At 47.3% G+C, this 13,845-nt stretch overlaps 1 protein-coding gene across 1 annotated transcript in view; it reads left to right on the top strand.

The window, feature by feature from the left end:
- Positions 1-13,845, top strand: part of KIAA1462 (KIAA1462 ortholog) — a 65,041-nt gene that overhangs the window by 20,725 nt on the left and 30,471 nt on the right. The window lies entirely within an intron of this gene.

The raw sequence follows: 13,845 nt of genomic DNA, 5'->3' as shown, positions 1-13,845 counted from the left end.
CATACATGGACAGGTCTACAGACGATCCATTTTCCATCCCACAGTAGCCCTCATGTTCCTTCTTCTGCTGCTCTGTGCTGAGGATGCATATAGGCAGAGAAGATACAAAATCTGATCTTTGAAATAATTTCAGAAACATGCCTCCACATTGGGCTCTCTTCCTGATCATAGGAAGAGGATTCAGTGGCAGAAGGCTGGAGCAGGAAGGAGCTCAGATCTCATGCTTTCTTTACACGTCTCAGTAATAGCTTTATGAAGAATTAAAACATTTTTGCAGGGCTGAAGGGTGCTGACGGCATCTGGTTTAACATGATAAACCTTGCTTGTCATCCCTAATTTACTGGCTATTAGATCAGCTGATCTGTTAGATTGGTATAGTGGCTCCCTGACATCATCAGGAGTGAACGTGTTACATCGATTAAGCCTTTTACAGTCCAGCATGGATTTAAGCAAACTGCAATAACTGAAGGGCTTAATGAGAAAAACAGCCTGCGCGTGTAGAGCTCTACCTGAGACATATTTGAAAAGTGCAAGTGTCTGTTACACAGACCCCTAACTACTTTATCAGATGAGAGGAGAAACCTGGCAAAGCTTAATGCTCTCATGGCAAGACACGTGAAATGTGGTTGAAAGACGCCTGTCAGATCATCCAGACAGATACTCGGGCTGTGGGGAAGGGTGCTGCCACCCCAACTGAGGCGTTCCCAGCATATACGCCTCAGCTCATTGTCTACCCAAAGAGCTTCCTGGGAGGTGATAGGTTTTTATCAGGAGCAGGGTGAATAAGCTATAGTAGAAGAGCAACTACGCTTTCTGTAAAGTCCTGCAAGTCACAGGAGTTTGATAACCAGATTTCTGTAACTATTTTGAGATCTATCTTAAGGAAAGAGGCACATGCACACACATACTCTGCAATGTAGAAGAAGAGTAGGTTAATAGAGGAATTTTATATCATGTTAGGAATGACTTGAAGAAGTTCTTTTACAGCTTTATTGATAGGTAGCAGTGTGAATGGCCTTGAGCCTGGTGTTCCACGACCCATCCAGCTCCCACACATGCAACAGCCACCAGACTGCAGAGTCCACCTGACTCTACCATTCCCTATCAGGACATCAGTAGCAAGGGCAATAGAAGGGCAATAGGGAATATCTGTAGGTACGTCCATCACTTCTATCCTGGAGCCCTCTTAGGGAGTGGGAGAAGGGGAGTGCTATATAGGAAAAAACATACCCAAGCCAGGCTAGTGGCAACCTCTTCCCTTGTCACCCTTGTCACCATGCTCATCATGGCTCTCTGGCTGCAGAGAGCCAGCCAGCACCACCCTCCCATGGCATCTGTAACAATGGGGAAGAGCAGCACCAGCCACAGGTTGAGCAAGAGCAGCACCAGCTGCTAAATTCAGAGCCCAGGGCACAGCCACAGAGCATCTGAGTCACTCTGGACATGGCAGGGCTGGATGGCAGCGGGGAAGGAGGCAGGGTCTGGTGGCCAAGCCCAGCTAAGATGGCAGAACCTAGAGTCATCCCCATTGCAGAAGACCAAGTTTTTAAAGAGGTTCTGGGAAGGGGTGTACAAAAGGGAGAACCTAAGTCCTTAGGCAGCTGTGAATTGCTGTCTTGGATTTAGGCACCTAAGTGCTTTTTTGGACCTCGTCCCAAACACTTCATTGAGTGAGTGTTGCATTAACAACAGCCCAGTCAGAGGATAAGCAGCAACAGAAATGCTCCAAGCCGCTCTTTTAATGCATCCTAGGATGTGAACAAATGATCACTGCAGAAACAGCTGTACTGGGTTATGGTGTCATTGCCCCTAGCTGTTTCCTTCATCATTTCTACAAGGAAACACCCCTCAGCAGATCTTTCCCTGCTGACTTCACTGCAAAGCCATCAGCCTAGTGCTCTCCAGAAAGCTAGCTGGGTTAGTACCACTGCCGGGGTAGAAATAGATTTGCAGCTCCCACCACCCGTGCCTCTGACCTTGTTAGAGAGGAGGATGACTCCTAGGGGGTAGAGGAGGGCAGCATCTTACAGCAGTACTTTTATTTCTGTGGTGATTGTTTGCTTCTTTCCTTAAACATGGAGTGGCCACTTGTAAGGACCTGAGCTACACTCTGAGCTTCGCAACTCGCTCTTGAGCTTCCCTTCCGAGACGTGTCAAGTACTTACATGGTTTGTGGCGCTGCTCGTGACCGCTAAGTTCATGTTCAATAGAAGATGAACAGAGGCTCTTCTAGAAGTGATGGGAATTAAATGTAAGGCTGCATGTGCAGTTTTTGACTCTGGGTAAGTGTACTCTGACTTTGGAGGATACACGGTGGCAGGTGCACGCTGCCTGCAGGGCACAACAAAAGGCACAGCTGAAGTAAGAAGACTCATTTCTATTTTAACTTTCTCCTTGGAGTGGATGCAGCTCAGCTTCTCTGACATTGTCTGCGTGACTGTAAGATGCATGTGCAGAGGAGGGTCTGTAATCTCCTTTCAAACAGCAGTTCATTTGCGGGCTGGCTGGCTGCTTTTCTCCCAGAGCCTTCCTGAGGACAGACAAGGTGCTCCAAAACAGCTTGAACGAAGGATCTCCTTCGAGGTTCAGGTCTTTGTGAGGTGAAGGGAGGTCTTGGGAGGTGTCCCCCCGAGTGTTGGCAGGGGGGATGTGGGACCCTCTAAGTGTAGGGAGTTGCCAGTGGGGATGATTGGATTCAGGCAGGACGGTGATGCGATTTAAGAATGTGTATGGCATAGATGTCCTGCAGCATCCCAGCCTTTAAACAGCCTGTGGGACATTCCTGTACCACAGTGCTGCAATATGCCCAAAGCTTGAGCCAGTGAAAGAAGAGACGTGATAAGTTAAGGCTTCCATGGTTGCTGTTTCTGATCTGAAGCACAGAAAATATGGTGAGGCAGAGGTGTAATTTCCACTGATGAGTCTGAAAGCTCTCTAGTGAATCAGGGGCTGCATAAATTGTACAGAAGGTGGCCTCAGACCAAAATAACCTAGTAAAATGCACATGGATGCCTTCTGATTAACCTGAACGAGGCTTTGCCTAATAAAAATGTTCTATTATTTTAGTGCTTGGTTTCATTTTCCCTTTGGTCCTAGACATAAGGAGGGAAATGGAAGAATTCAGCTTGACAAGAAAAGCATTGGGGTATGAGAGCTTTGATTTCTCTACCTTCCATTTTCTTTGTAATATCAGTATCAACTTCTACAAGACAATTAATAGATTTCAGTGACTTTCAAACCCAAATACAATCCCTACGGACCTGCAAACCTTTATGGATTTGGTGCTGCAATCCTTTGCACAGTTGCTAAAACTTTAAAGGTTATCGAGCAAAACCATGTTTCCATAATGCTGCTCAGATAAGCACTTGGCAAAAGTACTTTCCCAAAAAAGTGTCTCCCCTCCAGTCTCTCCAAAATCCATTCCAGTGGAGAGCAAGTAGGAAATGGGGATTTCAGCAGTATCTGCAGGCGTGCATACCCTGCTGCAAAATAATATGGGAGAGTTAAATTCAAGACTAAAATATACATGCACAAGGCGAGTTTATTACTGTGGGTCTAAAGACACATCCCCACTCACTCCTCTGAACCTGTCCACCAGCAGGTGTGAGGGGGAAGGAAAGCAGCTTGGTGAGCATGACTGCAACGGGGATGCTCTGCCCAGCCATGCTTTCTCTTTTTTCTGACTCCCACTTGAAGCAGAGGTGGGTCTGTACCACCTCCACAGATAACGCGCTCCCGGTCTGATTTCATAGCTTGAAGTCAGGCATTTGGGAAAGACTTTTTTTTTTAATGAAGAATGGATTTCAGCCATAATCCTTTGACCCCCTGGCCCATTCGAGACGGCCGTGACATGTCATTGCTCTCTGAGAGCGGGTCTCCCGTGGCGGTGAGCTGCTCCGGGGCGGGCGCACCTCCCTGGCCTCACTCCAGAGCTCCGGGATCTGTGTAATCTCCAGTGTCAAGATGTGTTTGGATACGGAAAGCTGCAACACTCTGGTATATATCAGCGAGATAACAGGAGCATCCCCCTGCCCCAGGAGACAGATTCCTGGTGCCGGGTGTTGAGCTGCTGAGGGCCCGTTCCTCTGTGGGCTTTCTGCCTGCTCTTTAACCCTGGATGACAGTCACATCTTCAAGGGGCTGCTCTTTGGAAGATAAACATAGCTTTTCTGGTTCAAAAATTACAAGCCCTTCTCACATTTTCTCTCTTTAACAGGGAAGGACTGTAATTTCAGCTTTTTGGGTGAGGCTTTTTGTGGCATGAAGGGGTCTTGCAAACTCTCGGTGAACTTTTTAAGTACTCCTGTTACAGACAAGCCTTTCTTCATGCTCTGCCCTTGCTACTGTGCTCGACTCCTCTCACAAAAAAACCCCAAACAACCTACTATAGATAGTTTCCCCCGCATTGATCTCATAAAAACCAGCTCATGTAGATCTACAGGAGGGAGGCAGTTTTTCGGAAAGGACAGTGCTGCCTTTTGAAATGTAAGATTTAAAAATTAATGTTACCACGGCTAAAAGCTGAAATTGGTGAGTTAAACAAATAGCTATTACTCAAGTCCTTATGGAACTAATAGGAGCTATGTCACACAGCACTTATAAAGAGAGCCTTTCTATCGTGTGTGGTGGTTCTGTATTAAAACACACCATTTCAGAGATGCTCCCCTCTCCCCTGCGTGAACCTCTCCTTCCCAGGGAAGGGCTTGCTGCAGAGTCTCAGGACCCAAAACCGGCACCCAAAGCCACGCTGCCCAAAGCACGGCAAGTGCTGCGGGAAGGGTGGTCTCCCAGTTTTGAAGCTGTGCTTATCTCCTGTCTTCTAAAGGCAAGCAGGAGGACTACCATCTCAACAGCTGGCCCACAGCCTAGATCTGCTGGTCCCACTCCCCACCCCGCTGCCTCCCCTGCCTGGCTGTGCACGGGTCCCTCCGTGCCTCTCCAAATGGCAGTGACTGGGGCTGGGGAAGGGAGTAACTCGCTCCAGAGCAGTCCTTTATTATCTCAAAAGCTAAAGTCTGCCCAAAGCTTTGAAGAGTGTAACCCCTGCAGGCTGTGCTTCTTGATATTTACTGCTGTAACAATAGGTTCTTTTGCCATTGGTATATATTTTAATTTGTTCCTTATAAACATCAAGGCTTTGGTTGTACCTCATACAGTGATTTATACAGCTACATCAGTGGAAATAAATAATAATCCTTTCATCAGCACTGTATTTGCCATCTTCCAGCTAATTGTTTATAAACAGATATTCAGGAATGGGAGGGGACATTCTCAAACCACCCCTCCTGCTTCTACATTATTTCACATACCTTCGTCACTTTGCCCCTTGCAGATCTCTTCCCTCAGATGCCCTGACTCTCTATTCTCTCAGATAAAGAGCTGCTTGGCATACACTATGTGTTTGCAAGTTAAATTAGCTATATTGCTAAGAATATGTTTGGGGCTGTTTTGTAGATTTACAATTAGTTTCATGAAAAAGACAAAGAATTTTCAGTCAATGCCTGTGGGCAACCTGAGTTTGCTCTCATCCTTCACCGTAACTCCAACAGGTCAGTATCTGAACTTGCCATAGTAAATCTGGAGCCACAGTTGGATGGTGCCAAGGGGTAGTTAGAAGTCTGGTGGGAGGACAGGGTGGATCCTACTGCTTGACTAGACCTACACCAGATATCAGGCATGACCCGATGGGATGCTGAGTGTTGGCTGGGAGCTGCTGAGCACTCACAAATAATAATGAAGTGGGCATTTCCCTAGAGAACATCAACATCTTGTGGTAATACATGAGAGGTAATCAGGGCCCACTCTTTTAACGTATTTGAAAAGTGTTTTCCACTAGTGGAAAACAGTGACGTTAATGGGATCCATACTTCTTACTAACCCCTTCTTTTTGATTAGAGAAATCAAGCTAATACCTCCCCTGTGGTTGGAAAAAGACCAGTTCCTGGCTGCACACCTCTCAGCCATGACCTCACCTCCCAGTGCCCCTGAGACCTCTCCTTAACGACTGACGCTCACATCACCACAAGGAACGATGATGAGGCCATCACAGCTCAGTCTCCATAAAGCCACGCTGCCCAAAGCACGGCAAGTGCTGCGGGAAGGGTGGTCTCCCAGTTTTGAAGCTGTGCTTATCTCCTGTCTTCTAAAGGCAAGCAGGAGGACTACCATCTCAACAGCTGGCCCACAGCCTAGATCTGCTGGTCCCACTCCCCACCCCGCTGCCTCCCCTGCCTGGCTGTGCACGGGTCCCTCCGTGCCTCTCCAAATGGCAGTGACTGGGGCTGGGGAAGGGAGTAACTCGCTCCAGAGCAGTCCTTTATTATCTCAAAAGCTAAAGTCTGCCCAAAGCTTTGAAGAGTGTAACCCCTGCAGGCTGTGCTTCTTGATATTTACTGCTGTAACAATAGGTTCTTTTGCCATTGGTATATATTTTAATTTGTTCCTTATAAACATCAAGGCTTTGGTTGTACCTCATACAGGGATTTATACAGCTACATCAGTGGAAATAAATAATAATCCTTTCATCAGCACTGTATTTGCCATCTTCCAGCTAATTGTTTATAAACAGATATTCAGGAATGGGAGGGGACATTCTCAAACCACCCCTCCTGCTTCTACATTATTTCACATACCTTCGTCACTTTGCCCCTTGCGGATCTCTTCCCTCAGATGCCCTGACTCTCTATTCTCTCAGATAAAGAGCTGCTTGGCATACACTATGTGTTTGCAAGTTAAATTAGCTATATTGCTAAGAATATGTTTGGGGCTGTTTTGTAGATTTACAATTAGTTTCATGAAAAAGACAAAGAATTTTCAGTCAATGCCTGTGGGCAACCTGAGTTTGCTCTCATCCTTCACCGTAACTCCAACAGGTCAGTATCTGAACTTGCCATAGTAAATCTGGAGCCACAGTTGGATGGTGCCAAGGGGTAGTTAGAAGTCTGGTGGGAGGACAGGGTGGATCCTACTGCTTGACTAGACCTACACCAGATATCAGGCATGACCCGATGGGATGCTGAGTGTTGGCTGGGAGCTGCTGAGCACTCACAAATAATAATGAAGTGGGCATTTCCCTAGAGAACATCAACATCTTGTGGTAATACATGAGAGGTAATCAGGGCCCACTCTTTTAACGTATTTGAAAAGTGTTTTCCACTAGTGGAAAACAGTGACGTTAATGGGATCCATACTTCTTACTAACCCCTTCTTTTTGATTAGAGAAATCAAGCTAATACCTCCCCTGTGGTTGGAAAAAGACCAGTTCCTGGCTGCACACCTCTCAGCCATGACCTCACCTCCCAGTGCCCCTGAGACCTCTCCTTAACGACTGACGCTCACATCACCACAAGGAACGATGATGAGGCCATCACAGCTCAGTCTCCATATCTGCCCTCGTGGAGGTGGATGGAGCTGTGCTAACATCTGTTTTGTACCATTTGTGTACCCTTCTACATAACGCATCAAAGCTGAATTACTTTATTACGTGAATGCAGGGAAGGGCCTTCTCTAGAGCAGTAAGCATCCAAATTTTAAGCTAGGAAAAACAAGATGGATCCAACATACTTTGCTACTGCATAACTATTCCCTTTTCATCTTCCCCCACCTTTGGGGATGACCCTCTCCCTCCCCAGTCTCGAAACCGCGCTGGGAGGCCAGCTGGAGCTCCTAACCCTCCTCCAGAGCTTTCCAGCTGAACGACTGTACAAATATTTTGGTCAGGAAACTCTCCTGAAAAATGAGGCCTAACTGTCCTGTTCCTCAGCTGGGCGACGGGGGTAATTACTCTGGTAACTTCCCGTCTCTCCTGGGTGTTATGATGAGAAACTCATTAATATTTGCTGAGTACCCTGAGCCAAGTCCTTGAATGAAAGAGCTGTAAGGATTATTTTAACAATATTTAGCACTTCAAAAGTTTTCGAAGCCCTACCTAATTTTCACAAATGTAAACCAGCTAAATTCTGCAGGGTAATTTGTGTGCCACACCTCCGAGCCTTTTCAGCAGTCTGCACAACGTTCAGGAGCACACATGGTATGTACATGGCTGTACAGTTCTTCTGTGTTAACTAGGCTTTGGTTTTTTAACTTTTTTTCCCCCACTGTTTCCTCCCTTCAGCACACATTTGTGTGTCATGCTTTAGGACTCTGAGGTATATCTAACAAACATGACAGCTTAGGTCTTACATTTAAAGGGAAATATTCTCCATCAGTGCACTATTACTCCTCCCCAGCAGCCTGTGGCCCAAGACCTTGCACAGAACATTGACTGCTGTGTTTGAAATCGTCCTTGCAGAATGGTCACCACCCAGCACCGGGAACTATTTCCCTCTATTCAACACATACTCATCCCATCTGCTTCTTCGGCATGCTTAGGATGCGATAAAGGAGTTCAAGAATTGAATCCCTGAATACCAGGTCAAAACACAGCTAAAGAAGCACCAAAGAACTGTCAGATGAAAACATCTCCTCTCCACAGCAGTGCTTGGTGTTTCCCTTGATGTAGCAATAAAATATCTGAAGCTTCTCTGTTCCAAACTGAAAAGAGGTGCCAGTTCTATAAACAGGTGATTACTGGAGAGATGGGTAATGTGTCATGCTTTCTTGCAAAAGGGTAATAGCTGTTTTGTCTATGACTAGCATCTGTTCTAAGAAAGTTTAATATATCATGGCTGTAACATGCCATATAGGATGGACAAGAGGAAAAAATAAGCATGGGTTTAATAGCACATCTGTGGCTAGTTAGTTATAGTAAACTTCAGGTATGTGGTGATTTCAGCGTATGCTCCTAAATACATTCCCGGCAACTGGATCTGAGACAAAAACTGTTACAGTCTTTCAGGGAATAATTAATGCACCTAGTCACTTCAAACCACACCAAATTATGAAGAAATCTGCTTGATTTCAATGTAAAAACCACTAATGCAGGATCACCTCCAGAAACGAGGCTCCAAGCCTGCAACAAGCTCTGTAGGAATGGCAGGAAAGCTCTGGCCCCGAGCAGCAACGCTGATGATGGGACATAAAACATAAGCAGAGGACTCCCGATCAGGGAGGTTTTGAGGCCAGAGAGAATTATAAAGGCATAAAGCAGCAATAACTTGCAGCAAGCAGAGCAGCACTTCCCATTCACTCCTCACAGCCATGGCACGCAGCAGTGCTCTTGCTGAAGAGCTGGCTGGCGTGCAGCACGCCTGCGTGTTTTTCCTTTTCCTTTCCCTGTGCATTAATTCATCTGTATTTCCCCCGTCTGGCCTGTCTCTCTCTCGTGTTTGTGTGTTTCTGTTTTCCACGATTCCTGTCCGTAACAGCCATTCACTCAGACTTGCAGGTGCTGCTCTTGGTCTCCCAAGGAGCTGAGCCCTGGCGTCCCCCCCTTGCCCAGGCACGTGGACCTGACTGTCCCACGGGATGCTGACCTGAGCTTGATTTCTGTGACACAGGGGACGGCTTGTTGATTGCTGAGTTCATTCAGCCCCTCCATGCTCCTGCCCAGACACCCATGTTTGCTGCACTCAGCCATGGACGGCATTGAATTCATGGTTTCTTTGCCCTTCTTCTTGCCTCCTGCAAGCCATGCAAAGCAAAGGGGCAACAAAAGTTCTCTCCTGTTGCCCCGTCATGTCACCTTGCCCCATTACACTGTTTTTCACCCATCTCAGGAGTTCTCTGTGGCAGGGCAGAGGCTTTAGTGCTCTTTTCTCTTCTGAAAACCCCATTTGCACATGTCTCTTGCGGCCATATTCAGTTCTTCCAGACTTTTTGAGGCTAAAGTTCTAAACAGAAGAATGTCCAACTATGGTCACCTTCTCTGGAAAGAGCCAGAAGAGAGAGATCTCCCCAGTTGGCTTTGCAGGGGAGCAATGCTCCATCAGTTGTGCACACTTACTCCTGCCATCAAAAATTGTATTTCCTACCTCCCCTGATTTTTTTCATCTTTGCCTTTCTCCTGGCAGTCATGGTCTCCATTGCAGTAGCCACCTGAGACCACAACCCCATTGATCTGGGCACTGAGCTAAGGCAAAACCAGAAAAAACATCTGCCCAAAGATCTTGCTCTCTAACAGGCAGAGGTCAAGATACAGCAGGAGCAGAGGGAGTGCCTGAAAGTTGTGCTGCCACCGAGGAGGACAGCACTCAGACTCCCCAAACCACAGACAAATGGCTTCATGCATTACACCAAGCCTCTGCAATCCTGCTTGGACATGACTTGGGGCTGCCAGCCTTCATCAGTTGTTAATTGTGAATCCAGCCCAATAGATCCCTCAGATTGCAACAAAAATCATGCAATTTGCTTTCTGGTGTCTGACTGTGGAGCTACCTTGGAGCTCAGGCTTCCAGTCTTTTCTCTATAACAGGAGCACAAGGAGCACAGGCAGCTGTTTTCTTTTTTAGGAGTTTGACTTCATACATGGGAAATCTTCAATGACTGCAGGACTCCAAAGAAATCTGCAGAAGTGCCTCCTTCCAAGGCAGCCCTCTGAGGTGAGCTGTCCTCTGCGCTTTTATCGTACTCTCCACAGGCTGTGACCTCCTGAAGACGTAAAGATGTCCCTTTCTTTCACCTTGACATTGTTCAGCAAATGATCCAGATTTCCTAAGCTGGAGTGGCAACTCCGGCCTGTGCTCTCCCCGCTCTTTCCCCTCTTCCCATCCTCTAAAGCCAGTGCCACAGCAGCTTTCCCAATGGAAAAGCTGCTGCCGAGAGCTCCAGGAGAAGGACCTGCTCTGAGAGGTGCACTGAAAGTACCCAACAGGGAGCAAAAGATTTTTGGCTTGGGAAGAAAGGATATAAACAGGACTGTCTCCTACAACTGAGGAGAGCAACGAGCTCAGAGCTGCAGCCATGCAGATGAGAAAATCATCCTGGATTCTTTTTCATACAAGACAATAGAGACAGGTATTTAAAAAAACCCCACAGCTCCCAATTTGCCTGTCAGAGTCAAAATATCTAAATAACAAACTGTAACTTGTGCCAGCACGGCTTCCTTGATGGAAACCTCTGCTCTTGTCACACCCACAAGAAGCTGCTCTGTGACAGAACCTAAACTTTCTGCTGTTTGACTGTGTCAGCTACAAGGCTTTACCGTGGGAAAATACGTGGGTTTGCCAACCAGCAAAGCCACAGAGAACTCGGCAGGTGCCCTGCAGGGACGGGGTGTGGGTGCCTGTGCAGGGTCCTGCTGGAGGTCCTCCTGCTGCTGGTGGCATTGCCCTTGGTGGATACTTCATGTGTCAGCGGCTGCAGGCTCAGAGCCTGGCTGCTGGAAGACAACAGGATATGTCCACAGAAAAGCAGGTCAATGACGATTACTCCCAGCGCCCTTCGAAACCAGGGCACCAGGAAACCTGTACTCAGTTTTGGGCTCTCCTGCAGGCTTCTCCCGTGACCTTGGATTCATCCTGTAACTCCACTGCCCTTGTTTTCCCGGTGTTAACTAGAGCAGGTATTGAGTAGGACTCAGTTTATGAACGTGTAAAGCACTTTGATAGCCTAGGGTAAAAGTCAATTAAGACACGGCAAGCAGTTGATGGGCCCAAGCAATTGCTGAAGTAAATGATTCACAAACATATTTTTTCTAGAGGGTCATTAAACCAAAACACATTTGCAAATTATTTACCTGTTTCCAGAGGCTCAATAAATGACGAGGAGGGGAGAGGTGGGGAAGCAGGGAACCAGCAGCGCTTCAGCAATGCTTGAGGATGTGTCATGGTCTCAGCTGGGATGGAGGTAACTTTATTTCTACCAGCTGGTGTAGTGCTACGTTTTGGATTTGGGATGACAAATGGTGTTGATAGCACACTGGTGGTTTTGCTTGTTGCTATACTCTCAAGGCCTTTTCTGCTCCTCACACCACCCACCAGTGAGTGGACTGGGAGGGCACAGAGAGCTGTTTTCTGCTCCTCACACCACCCACCAGTGAGTAGACTGGGAAGGCACAGAAACCTGGGAGTGGACACAGCCAGGACAGCTGACCACAGCTGATCGACACAGCTGGGACAGCTGACCCCAGCTGATCGAAGGGATATTCCGTACCATGTGATGTCATGCTCAGTGTATAAAGCTGCAGAAGAAGCAGGAAGGAGGGGACATTTGGAGTTATAGCATTTGTCTTCCCAAGTAACTATTACACATGTTGGAGCCCAGCATCCCTGGAGATGGCTGAACACCTCCTGTCGAGGGGAAGCAGTGAATGAACCCCTTGTTTTGCTTTGCCTGTGTGCACAGTGTTTGCTTTACCTATTAAACTGTCCTCATCTCAACCCACAATTTCTTTTTCCCAAGTAACTATTACACATGTTGGAGCCCAGCATCCCTGGAGATGGCTGAACACCTCCTGTCGAGGGGAAGCAGTGAATGAACTCCTTGTTTTGCTTTGCTTGTGTGCACGGTGTTTGCTTTACCTATTAAACTGTCCTCATCTCAACCCACAATTTCTTTCCTCACCTTTACTCTTCTGATTCTCTCCCTCATGGCAACTGGAGGGGATGAGCGAGCAGCTGCATGGTCCTGGTTGTTGCCTGTGGTTAAACCACAACAATGTCGCAGTGAAAACCATGGCAAGGAGAAGCCCTTTGGGCACACAGCTGGGTACCAGCAGGAACAGCAAGCTTTGAAAGGGTCTCCTGTGGTCCCTCTCCATCCTTGAGGGACCTCACCTGCAGATTTTCCTTGTGCTGAAAAAATTTATGGTTTTCTTCCCAGCAGAGGTGTGGGCTGAGAAAGCAAGCAAGAAAAAAAATGATCTCACAACATCTCTTTGGTGGACTGTCGTGATTTAGGCCAGATGCTCTCCCCCTTCTCTCTCTCCAAGCAGAGGAGGGAGAGAGAGAAAGAAACTTATGAGTTTAGAAAAGAAACTAAACTACTTAGACAAATATTAATAACAACATAAAAAGAAAATAATGAAATATATACTATATTTAAAACATATCGAGCTTCCAGAATGATGACCGTGTAACCAGCAGGCACTGGGAAAGTCCCAGACTGGAGTCAGTGGTGGATGGGAACATGATTCTGGATCTGGATTCAGGAACACACAGATCGGGATTACAGGCAGATGAACAGGGTTCTCCTTGGATGCTGGTCATTGAAGAAAAAAAATAGGGCTGACCCTTCAGTCCCTCAGCTTTTATACTGAGCACGATGTAGATGGGATGAAATACCCTGTTGGTCAGTTTTGGGTCACCTGTGCTGTCTGCTCCTTCCTGCAGGTGTGACCCCTCCATGCTTTTCTGCTTTTGACCCTCTAATGGGACAAATAACAAAGTTAGCTGACCTGTTATAGCAACAGAATTATAGAATTGCCTGGGTTGCAAGGGACTTTTGAGATCATCGACTTCAACCATCAACCTAACACTACCAAAACCACCCCTAAACCATGTCCCTCAGCACCACGTCTATCTGTCCTTTGAATGCCTCCAGGGATGGCAATTCCACCACTTCCCTTGGGCAGCCTGTCCCAACACTTGACAACCCTTCTGGCAAAGAAATCTCTTCTACTACCATCCTAAATCTTCCCTCATGGCCATTGGGGGCCATTCCCTCTTGGCCTATGGCTCGTTACTCAGAAGAGACTGACATCCACCTCGCCAACAACCTCCTTTCAGGCAGTGGTAGGGAGCCAGAAGGTCTCCCATCAGAGTCCTTTTCTCCAACGTTAGGGATGCTCCAGGAGCATCTCCAACGCTAGGGATGCTCCAGGATCATCTCCAAAGCTAGGGATGTTTCGGGAGCATCAACAGCGCTAGGGATGCTCCAGGAGCATCAACAGCGCTAGGGATGCTCCGGGAGCATCTCCAACGCTAGGGATGCTCCGGGAGCATCTCCAACGCCAGGGATGCTCCAGGA

This window comes from Calidris pugnax, unplaced genomic scaffold (assembly GCF_001431845.1).
Source record: "Calidris pugnax isolate Ruff unplaced genomic scaffold, ASM143184v1 scaffold54, whole genome shotgun sequence".
Lineage (NCBI taxonomy): Eukaryota > Metazoa > Chordata > Aves > Charadriiformes > Scolopacidae > Calidris > Calidris pugnax.
Note: the sequence above shows the minus strand (reverse complement) of the source record. Positions and strands in the feature narration are given on the sequence as shown.